The 15,243-nt window shown below is 38.2% G+C and overlaps 1 pseudogene; it reads right to left on the bottom strand.

The window, feature by feature from the left end:
* Positions 1-5,279: 5,279 nt before the first annotated feature.
* LOC146915007 (secreted RxLR effector protein 161 pseudogene) lies at positions 5,280-5,936 on the bottom strand (annotated as a pseudogene).
* Between the last annotated feature and the right edge of the window lie 9,307 nt (positions 5,937-15,243).

Raw genomic sequence — 15,243 nt, forward strand, 5'->3', positions numbered from 1 at the left:
AACTCAAGAGCAATGGTACGATTGCCCTCTTTCGTCACCAAATTGTTCAACCTTTTCCATCCAAGGGCATTCATTGTTGTTTCAATTTGTGGGTACCTCTGGAGATTGATGAAATTGAACTTACGTTCGCCAGAAAACTTGAACCCCTTGATCTTTTCAAACCGCTCTGCATGCTCGTCATCCTCAAATTTCTCGTATGTGGGTTCAGGTAATGGTTGGGTTGATTGGGTGGTGCGGGTTGTTCTAGAACGTTTGTGGGTTGATGAGGCCATTTGTAGAGTTATGGTGGATGTTTGGATAGAGGGAGATGAAGATTTGTGGGTTAGGGTTAGTGAAAGAAGGGTTTGGTTGAATTTGTGGGTGAAGATTAATGGGTTGATGATAATCGCGGGTTAGGTTGTTTGTAGGGGTGACGGAGATGATGAAATTTGGGGTTAAGGACGAATTTGAGAGTTTGAGGATGAGTGGGACGAAATTTTGGCAGAGTTTTGTTAAGGGAAGATGAAAAATGGGAAAATTTTTGTGAGCCAGGTATATATATGTAAGAGGGATCGTGACACGTTTGGGTTAGGTCGTGCCACGAAGCTATTTGTAACGGTAAAATGATTTCAAAACTTCCCACTCACGTGCCACGATGCAAGAAAACGTGGCACGATCATTGTTCTAGGCAGCATCGTGTCAAGATCATAGAACCATCGTGCCCCGTTCATAGTTCTTCCAGCAAACGAGCCACGTTTTGAGAGGGTTCGTGCCACAAAAATTCTAGTGGCGAACCTTGTGAAGTAGCTCTCAAAACGTGCCAGGATGAAGAACCATCGTGCCACGTTGGTCTAGACTTTAGAAGAAATTTCTTTTCAGCTTTCTAAAAAAAAAAATTTTGCTGTTTTTGTTTTATGAAATTGCAATAAATAAATATAAACAATACCTGAGCGGACCTAAATCCAATGGGTTGCCTCCCATCCAGCGCTTCTTTACCATCACTAGCTTGACTTATGATGACCCCTAAGGATCATTCAGCACCACCCCTGCTCAATTCTTTGGGGGTTCACCTCCAAGGTATGGTTTCAGCCTCTGTGTGTTAAACTTGAAAGTATCTTGTTCACTAGGCTTCCTCTGCTCCGCAGTCCTTACCAACCTCTTGTCATGATACCTCCTAGTTTTCTCTATCGTGTCAGAGAAGATAGAGAGCATACACCATTGAAAGGTTGCCGGTGCATTTCGCAGTCTAAAGGGCATTCTCCTGTAAGCAAATATACCAAAAGGACCAGTGAAAGCAGTCATTTGTTTTTCTTTATTTAAAGTTTCCGATCCCCCATACTTGCTGCCAAGGATGTCTCCAGGTAGTGGCTGTTTCATATGTTCTTTGCTTGCTTCAAGTTGCTTATCACACCCTTTCACCTCAAGATCTTCAATACCTTCTTTATTCTTTATAGACTTATCAATTGTTTTCTCCTTAGGTTTTACGGGTTGAGGCTCACGAGAATCATCTTCCGCTATCTCAACAATAACATCAATCCGGTAACACTTAGGATTTTCAGCTCGGTGTGTCATGGCTTCAAAAATATTAAACACAACTTGCTCGTTGTGGAATCTCAACATAAGTTGTCCTATTTCAACATCGATCAAAGCACGGCCTGTTGCAAGGAAAGGTCTTCCAAGAATGAGTGGCATGTCGTCATCTTCAGCCATATATAGAATCACAAAATCAGCTGGGAATGCTAGCTCATTGACTTTGACTAGCACATCTTCAAGCACACCAAAAGGGTAAGATATTGACCGATCAGCTAAAGTGAGGGTCATTCTTGTTGGTTTTGGCTCACCACATCCAAGCTTCTTCATCATAGAAAGGGGCATCAAGTTGATACTCGACCCTAAATCACACAAAGCTCTACCAATGTCTACCGGCCCAACAGAACAAGGAATAGTGAAAGCACCTGGATCTTTTAGTTTTGGTGGAAGTTTCTTTTGAAGAATAGCACTACAATTTTCTGAAAGTGCAATATTTTCATCATCTTTTGGCTTTCTTCTTCCAGTCAACAAATCTTTCATGAACTTAGCATACAACGGCATTTGATCAAGAGCTTCACCAAAAGGAATGTTCACCTGAAGTTGTGAGAAAAGTTCCATGAACTTCTTGAATTGACCTTCGTCCTTCTTTTTTTCTTGGCTAAGTGAGGGTATGGAAGCTTTACATATGATCGAACAACTTGTGGCTGATCTCCATCCTTCAATAATTGGCTCTTAGACTTCCTCAAAATTGAGTCTTCATCTATCAATTTCTCACTTTTTTCTCCCTCTGCTTTTTTCTTCTTTTCATTTTCAACTACTCCTTGATCATTCTCCTTTTCAACTACACCATGTTTACTTTCTTTTTCAACTACACCCTCATTATTCTTTTCAATTTCTCCGTCCTCCTCTACTACTCCATCAACTTTCTTTGGAGCCTTAGGAATTAAAGGTTCAAGAAACCTTTTGCTCCTCAATTCAATAGCATTGCAAGACTCATTTTTAGGGTTGTCTTTTGCGTTACTTGAGAATCCCCCTCTGTTTTGTTCAGCCAATTGCTTTGCTAATTGCCCCAGCTGAGTCTCAACCATTTTTCTAGAGGCTTCATTGTTATTTCTTTCTGCATCTTGACTCTTCTTCATCTCTTCAAAGTTTCCTTGAGTCATCTTCATAAAGTTAATCATAGTCTCCTCAAGAGCTGAAGGCTTTCTTTGTTGTTGTTGTGGAGGAGCAAGCATTTGAGAATTCAAAGCGTTGTTATTTGAGTAGCTTAAGTTGGGATGCTTGGTGATGCCTTGAGTGTAGTATTGATTCTGCCTTTGATAGCTTCCCATGTAGTTGGCTTCCTCACTAGTTCCTTCAGGTACACACTCTCCGTTAGCATGTCCTTCACCACACAAGTCACACTTAATTGCAGCTACTTGTTGTGGCTTGTGAGCTAAAGTGAAATTCTGAAACTCCTTAGTAAGAGTCTCTATCTGTTTGTTCATGGCTGCTTGGTTAGCTAGAATTGCAGTTTGCTCACTCACCCCAAACACTCCTCTTTCTTTCTTTTTTGCTTCAGCACGATACTCATTGCTAGCCATGTTTTCAATTAGAGCTTGAACTTCAAGATCAGTTTTACTCTTAAGACTACCTCCCACAGAAGCATCTAAGAACATCCTAGTGTTCGGTGTCACCCCCTTAGTAAAGATTTGGAGGTATTGTTTCTCAGTGAATTCATGGTTAGGACATCTCTTAAGAAGCAAATTGAATCTCTCCCAAGCATCATATAGTGACTTATTCTCCCCTTGCTTGAAGTTTGAAATCTCCATCTTCTTCTACCAATATTTAGACATAGGGAAGTACTTTTCGAGGAACTTAAGCTCTAGCTCCTCCCATGTTTGCACAGTCCCATTCGGTATAGTTAACAACCAATCTTTTCCTCTGCCGGTCAAAGTGAAAGGGAATAGCCTAAGCTTCTTTTGTGCATCAGTCACGGTGGCTGGTTGTACACAAAACTCACAAGTTTCAGCAAAGCGGCTCAAGTGTTCATGTGGACTCATGGCTTCGGTCCCATCAAACTGTCTGTCTCTCAAACTGTTGAGAACAGTGGTCTTAATGTCAAAAGCAACGGGGTTAGCTGGTTGAAAAGTGTGGGTTAGTTGACCACGGTGAGTGGCTAACCCATAGTCTCCCAATTTTGGTCTTGGTGGTACAACTTCTTCCATAGTTTCAGATTCAGTTATAATCGGCTCCGGTATTGGTTCCCGTACACCCGGTGGAACGGATTGAGATAACCTTTGTAACCGGACAGCTTTCCGAAGTGCTCTAGCAGTCCTTTCTATCTCAGGATCGTACTCTAAGTCGTCGGAGTTTTGTTTACCTAGCATAAACAGCAAAATACCTTAGTAGCACTGCACGACACAACAATAATGAATGAATACTGAAACAAAGAAAAATTAAAAACGGAAAAATAAATTGCAGAAATCCTAAATTATAACGTAATTGCCTTGTTGAAATTATCCAACAGTCCTCGGCAACAGCGCCAAAAACTTGATAGATATCTGGCAAGTGTACCAAAAACTATCGAAGTAGTAATAAATATCGATCCACAAGGACTGTGTTAATTTCAATTCTAGCAAGCGTGTTATACGTTAGGATGTGTAAAGTTTGTATTTGGTTGCCCTAGGCAAAAAAGTTTGGTTTTATAGACTTAATTAAAATAGAAAAAGTGCGAGAGAAAATTATATTGAGATGAATGGTTAAGCCGGTGAATCCGCTATTGCTCTATATGAAAAGTCTACCTCTCTCTACTCTCAATTACTACTCAGTTTTTACGATAAATTAACTAAGTGATTTTGATCAATCTCTTGACTCAAAACCCTTTCCTAAGTTATAACCCTATTAATCTCTTAATTTGATTGAATAACCGCGGAAGCAATATTGGAACGTTAATTCATGTATCATAACTCTCAATTTCCTATCTCTAGGTTCCTAGTGTTGAGTTAAACAAAACTACTATTTCAGGATTAAAAGCTAGGGCTAGTAGTCATTCAATTCCTAAGATCAAATCATGTGATTGCAAGAAGCTAGGGCTAGTAGTCATACAAAACAATAACATGAAAGGCAATAAACACAAGTAATTCTGAATAAAAACTGAATAACATTGATTATAGAGAGAGTTCAACTACAAAATCATATATTACAAAAGTTTCATCATGGCTTAACCAAACTAAAGGTTTAGCTACTCATAACTAAACAATCATAAGCAATAACAAGAGAAAACATACATAAATCTAACCAACGGATTGTTGGCATGAGATCCAGGGCGTGTTCCTTGGTCTCCTGCCGTCCTCAGTGCTCAAAATCGCAATAATAATCAGTACCCTAACCCTTGCTAGCAGCTGGATATTTATAGAAAGAAATTAGGGTTTCAGAAAAAGCCCATCATCGTGCCACGTTACGGGCTGGTCGTGGCACGATGGCTCATTAATCCTACGTGGCAGCAGACAAAATCAACCATCGTGGCACGTTGCATATTGCTTCGTGCCACAAAATTTCCAGAGATGCATCTTTGTCCCACGCTTCATCAAACGTGCCACGAAAGAGATAAACGTGGCACGATGCTTTGTACTTAGGAAAAATTTTCTTGTTTTCTCCATATTTCTTCTTTTGAGCTCTTGTTCCTGTTTTGGCTTGATTTCACCATGAATTCATTGCAGTTGACTCTCTAAATGCTATAATAAAGACATAAATGCGACTAAAAACTAATGTTGATGCACCGTCATCAATTAGGCTTCCTCATGCAGGCAAATTCCCAACTTGCCTCTTAGATTTTCAAATTGTCTAGCATCCAAAGCCTTAGTAAAAATATCTGCCAGTTGCTCCTCTGTGTCTACATACTCAAGTGTCACAAACTTTTCTTTAACAAGATCTCTGATGAAATTATGCCGAATATCAATGTGCTTTGTTCTGCTATGTTGAATAGGATTTTTGGAAATGTTGATAGCACTTAGATTGTCACAGTATAAGGTCAGATCATCTTGTTCCACATTATACTCCTTCAGCATCTGTTTCATCCAAACAAGTTGAGAACAGCTACTCCCAGCTGATATGTATTCAGCTTCAGCAGTAGATAGAGACACACAATTCTGTTTCTTACTAAACCAGGAAATCAGATTATTTCCTAGAAAGAAATAGCCTCCTGAGGTACTTTTCCTGTCATCAACACTTCCAGCCCAATCAGCATCACAGTACCCTATCATCATAGTGTTTTCACAGGATGAGTATAAAATACCATAGTCACTTGTGCTATTGATATACTTCAGTATTCTCTTCACCTGAGTGAGATGACTCATCTTTGGTTCAGCTTGATACCTTGCACACACACCTACAACAAAGGTGATATCTGGCCTGCTTGCAGTAAGATAAAGTAAACTCCCTATCATACTCATGTACATGCTTTGATCAACAAATATACCACTTCCATCCTTAGTCAGCTTCAAATGTTCTTGTGACCACCATTATCCAAGCCAAATTTCTTCACAATGTTCTTGGCATACTTACACTGTGAAATGAAGATTGTATCCTCCATTTGTTTAACTTGAAGTCCAAGGAAATAAGTCAATTCACCAACTAAGCTCATTTCAAACTCTGACTGCATCTGATGAATGAAATGTTGAACCATCTTGTTCAACATCCCACCAAAAACAATGTCATCAACATATATCTGGGCAATCATCAGTCTCCCATTTTCGTCTTTTACAAACAAAGTCTTGTCTGTACCTCCTTTCCTGTACCCTTGTCCAACAAGAAATTGAGTGAGTCTTTCATACCAAGCCCTAGGTGCCTGCTTCAACCCATACAGAGCTTTCTTCAATTTGTACACATGATTGGGAAAGGTGGGATCAATAAACCCTTTGAGTTGTTCAACATAGACTTCCTCATTCAAGTACCCATTCAGAAAGGCACTCTTCACATCCATTTGAAATAGCTTAAACTTGAGGATGCATGATACTCCTAGCAACAATCTTATGGACTCCATTCTAGCAACAGGTGCAAAAGTCTCATCAAAATCTAGACCTTCTATCTGAGTATAGCCTTGAGCTACTACTCTTGCTTTGTTTCTGGTCACAGTCCCATGTTCATCTAACTTGTTCTTGAAGATCCACTTGGTACCTATCACATTCACATCTTCAAGTCTTGGAACCAAGTCCCATACTTCACTTCTTTTGAACTGATTAAGTTCTTCTTGCATTGCTTCAATCAAGAACTCATCTGTCAGAGTTTCTTTAACATTTTTAGGTTCAATCTTGGACACAAAGTAAGAGTTGGCAATGACTCTAACTGACCTTCTGGTTGTGATTCCTTCATCAAGATTCCCAATAACAAGTTCTAGTGGATGATTCTTCTGAACTCTTGTGGAAGGACCCTTCTTAGTGGACATTTGATCTGGCTCATTATTCTTATTATCATCTTTCTCTGGTTCAGACACAATCTCCTGAGTAGGTACATTTGTTTCCTGTGTAGGGGTTTCAACCTCAACATCAACATCTGGAACCCTTTCTTTAGGCACATCATCTATCACAACATTAATAGATTCCATCACAGTTTCAGTTTTGGAATAATAAACCCTAGGCTCTGCTATTAGTAGAGTACCCTAGAAAAATTCCCTCATCACTCTTAGGGTCCATCTTCCTTCTGTAATCTCTATCAGACAAAATATAACATTTGCTACCAAACACATGAAAATATTTAACAGTAGGTTTTCTTCCCTTCCAGAGCTCATAGAGAGTTGTTGTGGTACCAGTTCTTAGTGTAACCCTGTTGTGGATGTGGCAAGCTGTGTTCATAGCTTCTGCCCAGAAACGATATGGTAAATGTTTAGCATGAAGCATGACTCTTGCAGATTCTTGAAGAGTCCTATTTTTCCTCTCAACCACACCATTTTGCTGAGGAGTTATAGGTGATGAGAATTCATGTTTGATTCCCTCTTCTGTACAGTATTCATCAAATCTAGAGTTCTCAAATTCAGTTCCAAGATCACTCCTGATTCTAACAATACCACAACCATTTTTCTTTGCAATTGTGTACACAACTTCTTAAACACATCAAAGGTTTCTGATTTTTCTCTAATATAGTTTACCCAAGTGAATCTAGAGAAATCATCAACTACTACAAGAACATACCTTTTTTCCACCAATGCTTTCAACTTGCATAGGTCCCATCAGATCCATGTGCAGAAGTTCAAGAACTTTAGAGGTTGCTTGATGTTCCAACCTTGGATGAGACATCCTTGTTTGTTTGCCAATCTGACATTCACCACATATGCTTCCTTCAACAATCTTCTGATCTGGTAGACCTCTGATGGCTTCTGATGACATGGCCTTCTTCATTCCTTTCAGATGCAAATGTCCCAACCTTTGATGCCACCGTTTGATCTCTTCCTCTTTGCTTAAAAGGCATGTTGAGATGAATGATTCTTCCTGAGATACCCATAAATAGCAGTTGTCTTTGGATCTTGTGCCTCTCATAAGAACTTCTCCTTTCTCATCTGAGATCTGACATTCTGGTTTGGTGAAGTTTACTTTCAGCCCTAGATCACACAGTTGGCTAATGCTAATTAAATTTGCAGTTAATCCTCTAACAAGCAGCACATCATCAAGTCTTGGTAACCCATGTTTTATCAGGTTTCCAATTCCCACAATCTTTCCTTTAGCTCCATCACCAAACATGACATAACTGGTAACATAACGTCTCACATCTTCCAGATAAGTTTCAACACCAGTCATATGTCTTGAACAACCACTATCAAAATACCAGTCTTCTTTAGATGATTTTCTGAGGGATGTATGAGCAATTAGACCAATCTTGGTGTTTCTGTGGTTCCATCCATTCTTGGTTAGTTTCTGTTGAAAATGCATGAACTCACCTTTCAGCTTCAAACAGTAAGGTCTGATGTGTCCCTTCTCTCTACAGTGATCACATACCCACAGTTTTGATTTCTTCTTAGTTTGATGTTCCTCAGAATGTTTGAACATTGACTCTGCTGTCTTCATTGTCGTCTTTTCATTCATCTGTTTCAGTTGAAGACTCAACCTTGATAGTTCATCATTGAGTTTTGAGATATGAGCCAGATTATCAAACCTTTCATCCTGCAGTTGTGCAATCTCTCTTGCTTGCTCTTTAAGTTTCAGGTTAGTTCACTGTTTTTAGCCATCAGGTCATGATAGGATATAACAAGCTCATCATAAGACATTTCTTCCTCACAAGACTCAGTGTCTGAGATAATTCTACCAGCTAGGGCAGAGACAAGATTTGCAGATTCAGCTTTTACCTCATCATCTGAGTCATCCCTATCGGACCAAGACACAACCAAACTTTTCTTCTGTTTCTTTAGAAAAGTGGCACATTCTGTTTTGATATGACCATACCCTTCACATTCATGACATTGTACTCCTTTGTAATGAGAATCCCCTTCATCAGGTCTTGTCATCTTCTCTTTACTAGGTTGACTCCCAATGTTGGGTCAGATGTTCTGCCCATTTGGTCTGGACCTCCTGTCAAATTTTTTGAAGTTCTTCTTGAACTGTCTCCCAAGTAGTGACAGAGACTCTGCCATATCTTCATCATCTTCAAAGTTTCCTTGTGCATCATCAGAATTCACAATAGAAGTAAAGGTAATACCCTTCCCCTTTTTATCAGTTTTGCTGTTGACAGTTATTTCAAAGTTTTGCAGTGATCCTAAAAATTCATCAACCTTCAAGCTAGATATATCCTAAGCCTCCTCAATAGCAGTGACCTTCATGTCAAATCTCTTGGGTAGGGATCTTAGGGTCTTTCTCACTAGTTTTTCCTCAGAGATTTTCTCTCCAAGAGACTCAAAAGAATTTGCTCTCATCCTGAATGCTAGAATATTCAAGTGATAATCTTGAATGCTCTCATCTTCTAACATTTTCAGATTCTCAAATTTTGTAGTAAGAAGTTGGATTTTAGCACTTTTTTCCTTAGTTGTGCCTTCATGTGCAGTTTTGAGAATCTCCCAAGCATCCTTAGCCACAGTGCATTACTTGATCAGTCTGAACATATTCTGGTGTACACCATTGAATAGAGCATTCAGTGCCTTTGAGTTTCCAGGAGCCAATTCATCTTCAGCAGCACTCCATTCTTCTTCTGGTTTCAATACTTCAGTCATGTTGCCATCAACATCAAGTTGCACAGGATGTTCCCAACCTTTCAGAACTTCCTTCCATGTTTTGTTGTCAATAGATTTGAGAAAGGCACTCATCCGTGATTTCTAGTAATCATAGTTTGAGCCATCCAACTGAGGGGGCCTGTTTACAAATCGACCTTCGTTGTCCACATTGCTAGAATAGAAATACCTAGAGCTCACCCTAAAACAGGCAGGGTGCCTACTCTGATACCAATTGTAATTCTAGCGCACTTGTTTTATTATGTTCTGTCAGATGTTTTAACGTTTACAATGTTCCGATTAATGTTTCAACATCATGCAATAAACTGAATTAAAAACAAGAAAAATAAAGGATAGAAAGAGAAAGAACACAGGAAGTTTGTTGACCCAGTTCAGCACAACACGCTTACATCTGGGGGCTGCCAAGCCAGGAAGGAAATCCACTAGTGTAGTCCTTATTCAACAACTCTCAGCAAACTCCTCGTTTACACTATATGACCTAGGACCTACTCGTATAGACTTCAACCTAGGAACTCCTATGGTCAGTCACTGCCCCAGTGACCTATCAGACCTCAAACAAAACAAAAGTAGAAGTTACCTTCCAACACAATCAACTAAATCTTTTTTCACAAACGATACAAGAAAGGCACACAGTAAAGATTCTAGACCTGCATCACAAACGATACAAGAACAGAATACATGAAGACTCAAACCCTAAAAATCTAAACTTTTTAGTATGACGGCTTGAATAATCAATTAGGTCTTGAAGTCTTCCTTTTATACTAAAGCAGCTTGGGCTAAATAATTCATTGGGATTCAGTAAACTTGCAGATCGGTTCAGCTAACCTGCAAAAGAAGAATCAGAAACAAATCTGGAAAGTCCTAAAATGTCGAAACATTTATGGAAGCATTCCAAATAATAACAAATATTTCCTAAAATAAAATATCTACTTTAGAAATATTCCACAGCTGATTCTTAGATGATATGCGCGTTGCTTGGCCAGTAAGTAAAGGAAATATTGTTTCCTTAAACGATAAAATACGCGCGTACATTTAGGCATGAACCCAGACACACTGAACCGTGTCAGGATGTTGGAACATTGTATCCAACATCTTACAGAGTCGCCTAACCACATGTTGGAACATTGATTCCAACTTACAGAACAAGGATATTTGTTTTAGCAACAATGCAGCAACACAAATACCCAACAGACTGTTCAAATGTCTTTAACACGCCTATCATTGCAAAAGACTAGAAACATGAAGCAACGGCTAATTCAAAAGGAATTGAAGGCATTGAATGCTTATTGGTTGGAGAACGTTGGAAAAAGGACAATAGTACAAAGTGTACAACCACTATCTCCACTACTTTATTTTGTGTCTGCAATAGTACAAGAACAACAGTTGTGCCAACACTGGTGTTTTTCCATAGTTGGAATGGATTTGAAATTGATCCTTCATATGACAACATCAAATTAGGCAGCAGATCATTGGTGATTTGATCAAGCTTCAAACGACTCTTTTTTGATGTGCTGGCAATCAACAACGTCTCTTTCACACCTCTATATAAATTTGTTAAATTATTATAGTACTTTTGGGTTTTAGAGGAAGCTTATTTCTTTTGGTACACAATAAATTTTAAATTATTCAGATTTATTTGGCGAACTATAAGGTCTTAAAGCTGTCTATCAGAGTTAGTTGTCACCCAAAGGTGCTAATAAAAGATTTGTACCCTTACCTAATTAAGGTGATCAGTCACTCTTAATTTTTGACAAAGACAGAGACTAGTTTGAAGTATTAATAAAGTCAGAGACTAAACTAAGATTGACTTACAAAGACAGGGACCAAGTTCAAGTTGATGGTTTGCTCAGTAAATTTTGAGAAACGCTTCTTCAACATGGAAACATTATGATAAGTGGATTTTCAATCTCTGAACTTGCCTTCAGTAACTATTGGTCAATATCTGGAAATTGGTTTCTAAAATACATTAAATAACTTAAGCTAATTTAATAGTATTATATTGAACTTGAAATCTAATTTAATAATATCCACCTTATTAGCTCGTTTGATTCTAGTCATATTTTTGTTGTAATTAAAATTTGAAATAATTAATGGCATTCTATGCAAATTTTCAAGCTTTGAGACCAATTCCGTACAAATATGATATTGATGAAAAATAGGTTCATGCGGTTTCTGACTATATTAAAGCCATGTGAATGCACCATTGAGATGCTTAGAGGCCAATACGCTCATTCTGTTGGATGTTATAATGAAGTCGTCTTTCATTTTTTTGAAGCAATAAAGATATATATAGGATATGTCTATAACATTTATGTTATATTTTTGTAGTGATCAAGATGTCGCGTTTTCAGTTTTTTCAATTGTGATAAATTCATATGTTGGTTTCGCTTGCTTGAGATCACACTTAATGATATGAGTTTGTGTAGCTCTTGGACAGCAAATCAATGCAAGCTAGGTGCCAAGTTTATGCAGCAGTTTCTTATATTTGATTTTGTGATGCTGGATCTACATCAAAGGTTTAGTAGTACCTCTAATTGAATTGGTGCTCCTTACTTTTTCTAACCCAGGTATATCCCATGGGCATTATTTATTTAACCATTACATAGTTTTCTTGCAGTCATATGATTTGATTGGTAAGTTTATTTAACCATAACATATGGTTGAATTTGGTGAAATGGGTTAGTTTATTTACTCTTAGTTCACTCTTTAATTATAGATCAAAGCGTTCTCATAAGCATGCAATCTCATCTCCTCTAACTCATTGAGCTTTTTTCCTACCAGCGAAAGTTTGGTCAAAATTAAGGGCTTTTATGGCCCCATAAGCTTTGCTCTAACTCCACTGGCACGCTTTTCCATACACCAACTGATAAGGTGGTAAGCCAAAGTGCTTTTCAAACTCAACCATGTATGCCCACAAGGCGTCATCTAACTTTAATTTCTAGACCAATTTTTTCAAGAAGACGTTACAGTTTTCTCAAGAATCTGCTTAAGTTGCCTCAACTTGCCCACTTGTCTGAGGGTGATACGGGGTAGAAACTTTATGCTTTACATTGTACTTTGCAAGCACAATTTCTAAATACTTCTTGCAAAAGTGCTTCCCCCATCAGTGATCAAGACTCTAGGGGTTCCAAACCTAGTGAAAATGAATTTTTTTTAAAATGTTAACACACACCAGAATATGCAAATAAGATTGAGAGGGTGAAAAAGGTCCCATGAAATCAATGCCCCAACAATAGAAAGGTTCTATTTCTAGAATCCATTGAGGGGCATCTCATTCCTTTTAGAAATATTACATGTCCGTTGGCATTTATCACATTGTTTCACATACTCCTGGAAATCCTTAAAGAGAGTGGGCCACTAGAACCCCTTTGTAATATTTTTGCAGTAGTGAAAGAACTGTTATGGTGGGCCCCATAAGATGATTTATGGCAATGCCACATGATGCATTTGGCCTCCTCACCTACAACACAACGTCTAATTAAACTGTCAGTGCTTTCCTTATACAAGTAAGGATCATCCCACAAGAAGTGATTTGCATCCTTAAAGAAATTTTTCTTTTCTTTCCAGCTCATATCATTAGAACAAAGTTCTTGGCTTTGAAATTAGTCATGTCAACAAACCATGGCCTTTAATAAATTGCAAAAAACTGTGCATCAGGATGGAAGCCAGAATGGCCTTTTCTTTCTCGATCACCTCCTTGTTGTCTAGCCTGGAGAGGTGAACCGCTACCACATTCTCATCTCATTTCTTGTCCTTAAGCTCCAAATCGAACTCTTGCAAGAGAAAGATCCATCTCAAAAATCGGGGTTTTGAATCCCATTTCGTTAATAAGTATTTTAAAGCTACATGTTCTGTAAAAACAACAACTTTGGAGCCAATTAGGTATGACCGAAACTTTTCTATTGCAAATATCACAACAAAATAATTCTTTTTCAATTGTGAAATAATTCACTTGATTTTCATTCAAAACCTTATTTGTGTAATAAATAGCATGGAAAAATTTCTCACGATGTTGGCCTAGCACTGCTCCAACCGCATAATCACCCGCTTCACACATGAGCTCGAAAGGAACATCCTAATTAGGAGCAATAATTACGACCATTGTGACCACCTTTTTTTTTTAATCAAGGTAAAAGCATCAATACATTCGGACTTAAAATAATTTTCTCTGACTAAAAGGTTACAAAGGGGCTTTGCAATTTTTGAAAAATCTTTAATAAAACACCGGTAAAATCCAGCATGCCCTAAGAAACTCCTCACCCCTTTTACATTAACAGATGGTAATAATTTCTCTATAACCTCTATTTTTGCTTGGGCCACCTCGATGCCTTTCCCACTTATCTTGTGTCCCAAAACTATACCTTCAGTTACCATAAAATGACATTTTTCCCAATTTAAGACTAGGTTAGTTTCGTTACACCTTTTTAGGGCGGCATCAAGGTGAAACAAACAACGATCAAAAGAACTACCAAAAACAGAAAAATCATCCATAAATACCTCGATATTCTTCACCATCATGTCAGAGAAGATGGAGAGCATACACCTTTGGCGCATTATACAACCCGAATGACATCCTCCTATAAACAAACACCCCAAATCGACATTTGAAGCCAGTCTTCTCTTGATCCTATGGAGCCACTGCAATCTGATTATAACCTGAGTACCCATCTAGGAAACAATAAAATGCTTGGCCAGCCAACCTTTCCTACAGTTCCTTGATGTGGCTCCAGAGTATCAAGAGAAGACTGCCTTCACATGTCCATTTGGGATGTTTATTTGTAGGCGGATGCCATTCGGGCTGTGTAATGCGCCGAAAACCTTCCAAATATGTATTCTCTCCATCTTCTCTGACATGATCGACAAGAATATTGAGGTATTTATGGACGATTTTTATGTTTTTGGTATTTCTTTTGATCATTGTTTGTTTCACCTTGTTGTCGCCCTAAAGGTGTACCGAAACAAACATAGTTTTAAATTGGTAAAAATGTCATTTTAAGGTAACTGAAGGTATAGTTTTCGGACACAAGATAAGTGGGAAAAGCATCCAGGTGGACCAAGAAAAAATAGAGGTTATAGAGAAATTACAACCACCTGTTAACGTAAAAGGGTGTGGAGTTTCTTGGGCATGCTGGTTTTTACCGATGTTTTATTAAAGATTCTTCAAAAATTGCCAAGCCCCTTTGTAATCTTTTAGTCAAGGAAAATGATTTTAAGTTTGATTCTGAATGTCTTGATGTTTTTACCTTGATTAAAAACAAGTTGGTTTCGAGGTCATGTCTGATGTGAGTGGTTACGCGGTTTGAGCAGTGCTAGGTGAACGTCGTGAGAAATTTTTCCATGCTATTTATTACGCAAGTAAGATTTTGAATGAAAATAAGGTGAATTATTCCACAACTAAAAAAGAATTATTTGCTTTGAAATTTGCATTGGAAAAGTTTCGGTCTTACCCAAATGGGTAAAAAGTTGTTTTTACAGATCATGCAGCTTTAAAATACTTGTTAACGAAAGGAGATTTAAAACCTCGATTGCTGAGATGGACTTGC

The sequence above is a fragment of the Medicago sativa genome, chromosome 6 (genome assembly GCF_051527215.1).
Source record: "Medicago sativa cultivar Bolivia chromosome 6, Bolivia_mono, whole genome shotgun sequence".
NCBI classification, from domain to species: domain Eukaryota; kingdom Viridiplantae; phylum Streptophyta; class Magnoliopsida; order Fabales; family Fabaceae; genus Medicago; species Medicago sativa.